The sequence below is a fragment of the Lactuca sativa genome, chromosome 5, assembly GCF_002870075.4.
Source record: "Lactuca sativa cultivar Salinas chromosome 5, Lsat_Salinas_v11, whole genome shotgun sequence".
NCBI classification, from domain to species: domain Eukaryota; kingdom Viridiplantae; phylum Streptophyta; class Magnoliopsida; order Asterales; family Asteraceae; genus Lactuca; species Lactuca sativa.
In genome coordinates, this window is record NC_056627.2 from 120,888,808 (window position 1) to 120,899,201 (window position 10,394).

The window sequence follows — 10,394 nt, forward strand, 5'->3', positions numbered from 1 at the left end:
CTTGTGATTAAGGTTATGTCAAATTCACATGGATAGGAACACTTACACCATAAAAAATCTAAGTGTCATAAGGTTTATCTTCGATTCATGAAAACGATGGTGAGGAAACGCTTTCTTAAGTGGATTTTAAGTAGATAGAAATTGTGATCTTTGCATTCTCAAAGTCGTTAGTGGAGCATGTGTGGTTAACCGACACACTAACATGGACTTATGAGAATTGGCAAAGGTCTAAACAATTGAGACTATGATTAAGGCATCCCTTTTCATAGTTCTGAAATTGTTTAGACACACACGTGAGCTATCTAAGAATAGGTGTATGATTTTGATAAAGTCTTGTCAAAGCAATCTCGTATCAGAAATCTGAACTTTAGTAAGAAAGTCAATAAAGTATTGACTTCTAGAAGTCCATCTGTTTTATGATACATGTCAAAGCTAGTGGGAGCATAAGTGTTATGCTAATAATCATCATGTTAGTGGGAGCATGATAATTATGATAAGTATTGCAAGTTAGCAATGTAAATTATAGAAAACGAAGTTTCAATTCTTGAAGTTGCAGGGGTTGGAAAAGTTGTTTTGCTATAATTAAGGGAGAGGGTATACTTCATTTCAATTCTAAAATCTTAGACTGAGATTTTAATCACCTTTAGTCAAGGATATATATATGAACTTTATGTTGGAATGGTTCAACATAAGAAAATTCTATATATTGAGTTCTCAAAATTCGATTATAATTATGGCATCCCTCCTCATAGTCAAATTTTAAGAACAAGGCAAATAAAATTTTTATAGCATGCATCGTGTCCCATATGCTTAGGGTATAGGATCGATTACATGTGCTATAATATTTATCCTTTCTAAATTTTCCAAATGCCTGGGGCATTTAGAAGGGAAAAGGTTTATAATTGGATATGACTAAAATGATTAAACAATTGTCGAGGACAAACTAAGGTTTACCAAAGGTTGGTTGCTCAGGGATAGTTGGAAGTATAGTGTTAATTTTGGAAGGACCATATTGACATATTCTGAAAAGATGCAACTCTTGTTCAGAAGTGATAGTCAAAATGGGAATATCGAAATATTCTCATAGGTGGATGTTATTCAATATGTGTAAGATTGGAAAAATGAATGCAAGAAGGATGTTCAAAGCAATGTACTTTGAATATGAGACTTTGTTTCCATAAAGTTGATCTCTATTGGAATAATTTGTAATGTATGGGGACAATTCTTTGTGACTTTGTGCATAATCATTACAGAGGATCATTGCATATAAGTTGAGAATCTAACATATTACAGTAAATGGCAAGATTTTGGTATTCTTACATTTACAAAAAAGGATTTGGATTGTGAAATGAGCATCATTGGAGTCATGTTCAATTGATCTATTTCAAAAAAGAAAGGACCATAGGTAAACATATTCTGCATGCTTGGTGCATGGCATGACTATTGTTTTAATTCAAGTATAAAGGTGATAAAATCGAAACAATAAATAATGAGTAATCAATATAGTGCTTAGATAAAAGGATACTTATTTACACTCAAGAGTTTGGGGCCATACAGGATTAATATTATTCTTATGTTTCACTTTACATGTTTTGACTTCCGGAATAACTAGGTTGTTCTTCCTGAATGACTAAGTTATCAAACCATCCACAGTCGGCCATATGTTAGAAGTAGATATGAATCAAGACTGTCATGAAGTTGGTTTGTAGATGTCCAAGGTAGTGGACATAGCAAGAGTTGTTGCAACATTCATGAGTGCTCATAAGTTCTGAGTATTGGATTCAACCCACGCTCATTTGAATCACTTCATGGATCTTATCACGATTGAATCATGAGATGATAATATCTTACAGTGTTCAAACCTAGAGATATGAGTTGTTACTATGAGTTGGTTATACATTGATTGCACGAAAACGCATTGGTAACTCGATGTTATAAAATGTGCCTTTGTGTATGATTCAAATGGTAGTAGAACAAGCCACATGAGTCGAAGTTTATCCATTCCTTTTACCCTTAAAGGGATAAAATCGATATATGTGGGCCCCTCGATGATTTAGTGATGACACTTTTGAGTGCTTGGCCAAGCCAGAACTGATTTGATTTGTTCAATCAGTCAGTTGTCATAAATCAAAAATCGGGAAACAACAAATGGATAGAGAGAATGATTATAATCCATGTCTCAGTCCATATGATATCTAGAATGGAGGAATATATATCCCTTATCTAACGGACGCGTCATTGATTTGTTCAGAGTCGACAGTAGCTTTAAGAGCTACGATTTCTAGTCGGGTTGTGAAGTCGTACTTGCAATAATAGTTTTAGACTTATCCAAGTGGGAGACTGTTAGATTAGATGTCTAAGCCCATAACTATTATTGGTATGTATTCGACCCAAGTGTAGCATGGTCCATTTGGGTTGCATATCATCGGGACAATTTGTTAAGATGGACTTTTGAGAGAAGGTAATTTATGGTTTATTAATATATTATAAGTTATAATATATTAATATGAAATCATATGTTTTAGTTAGTATTGATCAAGAATTAATTTGGAATTAAGTTAGTGATCAAAAGAGATTAGTTAAATCTATGGGGAATAATTATGATAATTCGTTATATTAATATGTGTTGGACTTATGATCCATGTTGGACCAAGTTTATGTATGGATACATAAAGAGTTGGGCCGCATGAACCATGGATCATAAAAAACCTACAGTTATGGATTTGGGTTATACACATGACTCTTGAAATACCACACATATAAATACATGCATCATGACCTACAAACGCCACATGTGGTTACACATGAAGTTCTTGGAGTTCATGGGTGTTTTTGGGTGCATGGAATTCTCTCTCAAGTTCCACCTTTGCATAGTTTGTTGTGATTCCATTTGACGCTTCCACACTATTGGGGATAAGCTCCTATGTCCAAATACATCAAGACTTCAAGCCACATGAAAGGTATGTTACCTTAACTAGAATCTTATATGGTTTATGTCAAATGTATGCTAGTTATAGGTTTAATGCCTTGGAAACCATTTGCATGTATAATTAGTGAAAACATAGTTCCAAGGTATTTAGGGTTGTATGTGCACCATAGGATGTTGTATTATACCAAAACCCAACACTGGCCACCTGTACTTTCCGAATCAAGGTAACGGTGGATGGCTTGAAGCTGAACCCGAAGAAGAGAACCCGGTGGTCCCAGTAGAAGAAGACCCCGAGGAGAGTTCTGAAGAAGAGAACGAAGAGGATGAGCAGGAAGACTCTGAATTAGAACCCGAGGTCTATAACTTTCAGTTCGTTTGGTCGTTATGTTGTCAAGCTTTTCCCATTATTGGTATTTGTAGACCTATTACAAGGCCAAATTTTCATGAACTCTATACATCTATAATACCAATAATATTGGCAGGCATCCAATCCTCTTGGAAAATCCTTATCCAAATTCTTTCATATTTCAAATGATAGAACTCAATTGCAAAAACTTCATTTATTACATGTTGATCTATGGTGTGTTAGATCAAGGATCACTCTCATTATTCTCAATACTAAAAGCTTATTGTTATCTTCATCTTTGTAAACTTACAGTTGAAAGATGCCTCCTCGTAGATCAACCAGACAAAATCCTCCGATAACTCCAAGTCAACCACCAACTCCTCCAAAATACGATCCTGTAGTTTCCAAGCTGCATTGACTGTGGCTGTAACGACAGCCTTAACTCAAATAAACGCTAGCGGTACTAGCAGAGGTGGAATAGGTGTTAACTCGAGACAAGGTGATAGTCATGGACACCCTAAGGAGTATTCATACAAAGACTTCACCAACAGCAAACCCAAATCCTTTAATGGCAGTAGAGGAATTCTCGCTCTATCGTAATCGATAGAGAAAACGGAGTCTATCTTCAAGATTTCCTCCTACTCGGAAGGAAGAAAAGTAAAATTTGCTACCTGCACCTTCTCGAACAGAGCCCTCACATGGTGGAATGGCCATGTTACTTACTCTAATAGTCGCTAATGTGATGGGCTGGGAAACTCTTAAGGATCTTATAACAGAGGAATATTGCCCGAGGGATGAACTTTAGAAACTTGAACAAGAACTTTGGAGTCAAACCATGAAAGCCTCAGACATAGTAGCCTACACTGCCAGGTTCAGTGATCTGGTGGCTTTATGTCTGAGGAAGGTCCCCACTAAGGGCATGAAGATTGAGAGGTACATATGGGGGATGGTACCTCCATTTCAGGGGAATGTGTTGTCTTCAAACCCCACTACCTTCGACAGTGCCAAACAATTGGCAAACGACTCATTGACCATGGAGTCCACACACCAACAACAACCCCTTCTATCCCAGAACCAACAAAAACATCTGACACCAAGAGGAAGTTTTGAGATAGGAAGAAGAACAACTCAGCACAGAACTCTACCAAGAAACAACAGATTGTGGTTGTTCATGCCGCAACAACACATGCTGTCACTGCACCAGCAAAACAATATGCTGGGAGTTTTCCAAAGTGCAACAAGTGCAACTTCCACCACAACAGACCCTGCCAAGAGATGCATTATGCTAACTGCAATAGGAAGGGGCACACTGCTCGTTTCTATAAGGCACCGGCAAGACGAATCTCCTAGGTCCCGAGTACTAGAGCAGGCCATGCCTGCTACGGGTGCAATGAAGTTGGGAACTGCAAACGAAACTACCAAAAGGCTGGGAATACTGGCAGAGTTGGAAGAGCTTTGGCGATAGTCTATGAGGAAGCTATAGCAGACCCTATGGTGGTCACAGGTACGTTTTTCCTCGATAAATCTTATGCATGCATACTATTTGATACTGGAGCAGAGAGAGTTTCGTGAACCAAAAATTTGCACACTTACTTAAACAACAACCATGAGCACTAAAAGAAATGTTCACCGTAGAAATACCTAACAGGAAAACTGAGAGCACTAGCAATATATACATAGGATGTACCCTCTCTCTAGATAGCTATTCGTTTCAAATCGACCTCATACATGTCTCATTTAAAAGTTTCGACGTCATTATCAGCATGGATTGGTTGAGTTTTCATCGTGTCGACATCATTTGTTTTGACAAATCCGTTCGTCTTAATCTACCAAATAGCGAAACCCTAGTTATCTAAGGCGACAAACCAGGCACGAAACTTCGAATCATCTCGAGTACACAAGCCTATAAGTACTTACGGAAGGAATATAATGCATTCCTTGCTCACATGGTTGATATGAGCCAAGAGGTAAAAGACGTAAAGAGCATCCCAGAAGTACGTGACTTTTCGGACATCTTTCCCAAAGAACTGCCAGGATTACCACCACAACGTCAAGTCAAGTTTAGAATCGACTTAGTTCTAGGAGTTACCCCTGTAGCCAAATTGCCTTATCGAATAACACCAGCTGAGATGCAAGAACTATCCAGTCATCTAAATGAACTGTTAAGCAAGGGATTCACTAGACCAAGCTTCTCACCCTGGGGAACACTGGTCTTGTTCGTAAAGAAGAAGGATGGATCATTCCGTATGTGCATCGACTATCACGAGCTAAACAAACTTACCATTAAGAACCGATACCCTCTACCATGTATAGACGACTTGTTCGACCAACTTCAGGGAGTGAGCTACTTTTCAAAGATTGACTTAAGATCCGGGTATCACTAGCTACGAATGTTAGAGGAAGATGTTCCCAAAACAGCCTTCCAAACTCGTTATGGTCACTACAAGTTCATAGTTTTGCCTTTCAGATTAACCAATGCGCTTGCGGTGTTCATGGACTTAGTGAACCGGGTGTGTCGCCCTTACTTAGATAAGTTCGTTATTGTATTCATCGATGACATACTCATCTACTCACGTTTTCAGGAGGAGCATAGTCAACACCTACGACAGATCTTAGAAACACTACGAGCAGAGAAGCTTTATGCGAAGTTCTCTAAATGCAAATTTTGGATTCGAAGAGTCGAATTCTTGGGTCACGTGGTTAACAAAGAGGGAATACACGTGGATCCTTCCAAAATAAAGGCCATCCAGAACTGGTCAGCACTAAAAACGCCTAGGAATTCATCAATTTCTAGGCCTCGCTGGCTACTATTGTAGGTTTATTCAGAACTTTTCAAAGATTGCGAAACCACTTACCACATTGACCTAGAAAGGGGTGACCTTTGAATGGAAAGAGAAACAAGAGAAGGCGTTCAAATGATTAAGCAAGCCTTATGGAACGCAACGATATTATCCCTCCTAGAAGGGATAGAAGATTTTGTGGTGTACTATGATGCATCCAACCAAGGGCTTGGCTGTGTTCTTATGCAATGAGGAAATGTCATCACCTATGCCTCAAGGAAGCTTAAAACACACGAAGTCAACTTCACCACACATGACCTTGAGTTAGGAGTAGTAGTATTTGTTCTGAAGATCCAGATACACTACCTGTATGGTATGAAAAGCACTATCTTTACTAACCACAAAAGCCTTCAAAATATATTTGACCAAAAGGAGCTCAACATGAGACAATGACGGTGGTTCGAGCTACTCATTGACTACGAATGCGAAATTCGTTATCATCCCGGTAAGCCAATGTAGTAGCTGACGCCCCAAGTCGGAAAGAATACTCAGGTCGTAGAGTCAAGGCATTGATTATGAAAATCCATTCACATCTGTCCATGCAGATTAAGGAGGCTCAACAAGAAGCCTTAAAACCTGAAAATATGGCAGGTGAATCCCTTAGATGGATGGATAAGAACTTAGAAGTCAAGGGTGACGGAGCCTTATACCTCATGGATCGAATCTGGACACCGAAGCTCGGTGGTTTCAGAGACGTTGTCATGAACGAAGCGCACAATACTAGATATTCCGCTCACCCAGGTTCAGATAAGATGTATCTGGATCTCAAAAAGGTATATTGGGTGCCTAACATGAAATCAAATATTTCTACCTTCGTGGGCAAGTGTCGTACTTGCGCCAAGTTTAAGGTCGAATACCAAAAGCCCTCAGGTTTACTAAAACAACCGAAGATACCTGAGTGGAAATGGGAGCGGATTACAATGGACATCATAACCAAATTGCCCAAGACAATGGGTAGTCTCGATACCTTATGGGTGATCGTAGATAGGTTAACTAAGTCCGCACACTTCCTTCCAATCAAAGAAACCGACAAGATGGAGAAAACGACAAGAACATACATTAGGGAGATTGTACGACTGCATGTTGTTCCCACATCTGTCATCTCTGATAGAGACAGTAGATTCACTTCAAGATTCTTGCAGTCACTACAAAAGTCCTTGGGAACTAGGTTGGACATGTGTACAGCCTACCACCCATAAACTAATGGACAAAGTGGGAGGATGATACAAACATCGTAAGACATGTTGAGAGCTTGTGTGATCGACTTTGGTAAAGCTTAGGATATCCATTTGCCATTGTTCGAGTTTTCATACAACAACAACTACCATTCTAGTATCAAAGTTACTCCATTTGAAGCCCTCTATGGCCAGAAGTGTAGATCCCCTCTATGTTGGGTTGAGGTGGGTGACACACTACTAGCTAAAGGACAAGTTCCTGACAGTACTCTCACGGGTCCGGAAATCATTTGGGAAATGACAGAGAAAATTTTTCAGATTTGTAAACAATTGAAAGCCTCTAGAGACCGACAGAAAAGCTATGCTGACAAAAAACGGAAACCTTTGGAGTTTTAGGTTGGTGACCTTGTCCTATTGAAGGTCTCACCCTGGAAGGGCTTGATACACTTCGGAAAGCGTGGTATGCTAAATCCAAGGTATGTTGGGCCTTTTGAGATTCTCGCAAGAATCGGCCCAATAGCTTACAAACTCAAACTACCTCAAGAAGTTAGCAACGTAGACCCTACCTTCCACGTATCGAACCTAATGAAGTGACTTTCTGATGAGACTCTTGTTATACCACTCGATGAAATCAAGATCAATAAGAGCCTCAACTTCGTGGAAGATCCAGTAGAAATCATGGATAACAAGGTCAAGCAAACGAAACAAAGTCGTATCCCGATTGTGAAGGTTCGCTAGAATGCAAAATAGGGACCTGAATTCACTAAGGAGCGGCAGGATCAAATCAAATATAAGAATCCTCATCTTTTCCCTTAGTCCATGTGTATTTCTTAGTCTTAATTTCGGGATTGAAATTCCCTTTAACGGGGGGATGATGTGACAACCAATATTTCCTATCTTGTAAAAGTCAAACTTGGTCAACAAAAGTAAAACTTATCCAAAAAGGACAAACTTTTTTTTAATTCTCTTGTGGTTATATTAGATTAATGAGATGAATGTGTTCAAACCTATTAGTCTAAGGTGTTGTGTGTTAAGTGAGCAAAATCAGTTGGACCGAGCACCGCAAACCTGCATAGACCACAAACGAGCCTTGGGCCATGAACGAGCCTTCGGGCCGTGAACGGGCTTCGGACCGTGAACCCACAGTTTGCGGTCGTGAACTCCCCTCTTATATATCAGTGTTGTAAAAATCATCCTAGGCGGCCGATTAATCTGCGCCTAGGCGCTAGGCGGACTGCAAGTGACCACGTTTATGTGTAATCGCTCAAGGTAATCGGGGGTGGTCAATGCTGGTCAAACTTGGAGCTAATCGGATATAACCGGAGCTAATCGGATCAAGGCTTTTAAATGGTCAACTGTGCTCAACGGATTTTCAATAAAGATTAGGGGCAAAATTGTAAAAACTGATAAAAAAAATTCTAGGGCTCGCTCCCACTTCACTCATTCCCGCTGTGAAAAAGTTTTTTGTGGTTCTCTCTCGACTCAAAGCTGAAATCGGAGAAGATGAATCCCGCCATAGCCATCGCCCCTTACGACCGCAATCTGTGAAGTCCGCCATCTTCGATGTTAGGGTCGCATTTGGCTTCGGTGTCCGACGACAGTCTTCATAATCTACACATGTGAGTTTTTCAAACTCGATTTTTGCTATCAAACTTCAATTTTATCTATTGTTCTCGAATTAGGTTGTTAATCAACTGATTTCTGATGAACTAATGATGAAGTATATACTCAATTTTTTTGTTATACTGTTAAAAAATCGATTTACAGAGCTTGTTAACAAGTCTGTTCACAAATCGATTCTACTAAACCTTTAAACTGAAGTCTTTAATCTACTAATCATTAATCTTTATTACTTGTATCCAGTATTTTGGCCCGATTCTTTGATCTTTACTACGTGTTGAATACGAAAGTTGGGAAATGTGATTGAGTTTAGTCAGTTTACAGAGCCTCTAATATGAATATGGTGTTATTGTTAATCTGATTTTTTTAATGATATGTGAGTGGGTATTTAAGTATTTTTAATGTGTCAATGTGATGATAATCATGATATACTAAATAATCAATATTAGATGAAGTGTTGATAAACTGATATGATACAAAGTTTGTTGATTTGAGTGAGCATTTTTAATGTGTTAATGTATTTTTTATAACAGTTGACAATCAATGACATCTAATGCATCGGCTACATCTGTTGGATCAACCGCGACCGGTGCACATAAACGCAATTCAGATGATGTTGGTTGGGAATATGGTGTCATCCCGGGTAAATATAACATGGATAGATTAAAATGTACCTTGTGTAAAAAAGTTTTTGGTGGGGGAATTTTTAGAATGAAACAACATATTGCTCATGTGACGGGGAATGTATCTTCATGTCCAAAGTCTACAAAAGATGATCAATTGAAATGTCTAAATTATCTTAACGAAGGGAAGTTGAAAAAGAAAGCTAAAAAAGTACATATTGAAGACTTAAGGGTAGAGGCAAGACAAGAATTGCATGATAGCATGGATGAAGTAGAAAATTCTTTGGGGTCGAAGGCACCAAAAGTTATATGCCCCATGGATAACTTTGCAAACATAATAAACCCCAAAGAAGTTGTGAAGGCGGGAAAGGGAAAAAATGTTGATCTTAACAATATTGTCTGGAAAGAAAGAATATTAGCGGTCCATAATTTTATTAGTAGGTGGGCATATGAGAGTGCAATTCCTTTTCATGCCTTTGAAAGGGATAGCTTCAAAATGATGTTGGAGATTATTGGCCAATTTAGAACCGGGCTTCCATGTCCTACTAGATATGCTTTGAGTGACCCACTTCTAAAGCTTGAAGTTGAAAGATCAAAAAATTTGTTGAAAAAAAATGAAAAAGAATGGAAAGAGGATGGATGCTCAAATATGACGGATGCTTGGTCTGATCGAAAGAGGAGAAGCATTATGAATTTATGTGTTAATTCGGAGATGGGTATGGTTTTTTATCTTCAAAAGAATGTTCCAGTGAAGCACATACAAGCCAACACATATATGAGTATGTGGAATCTTGTATTCAACAAGTTGGTCCCGAGAACGGTGTTCAAGTTGTGACCGATAATGCCACGAATAACATGGGG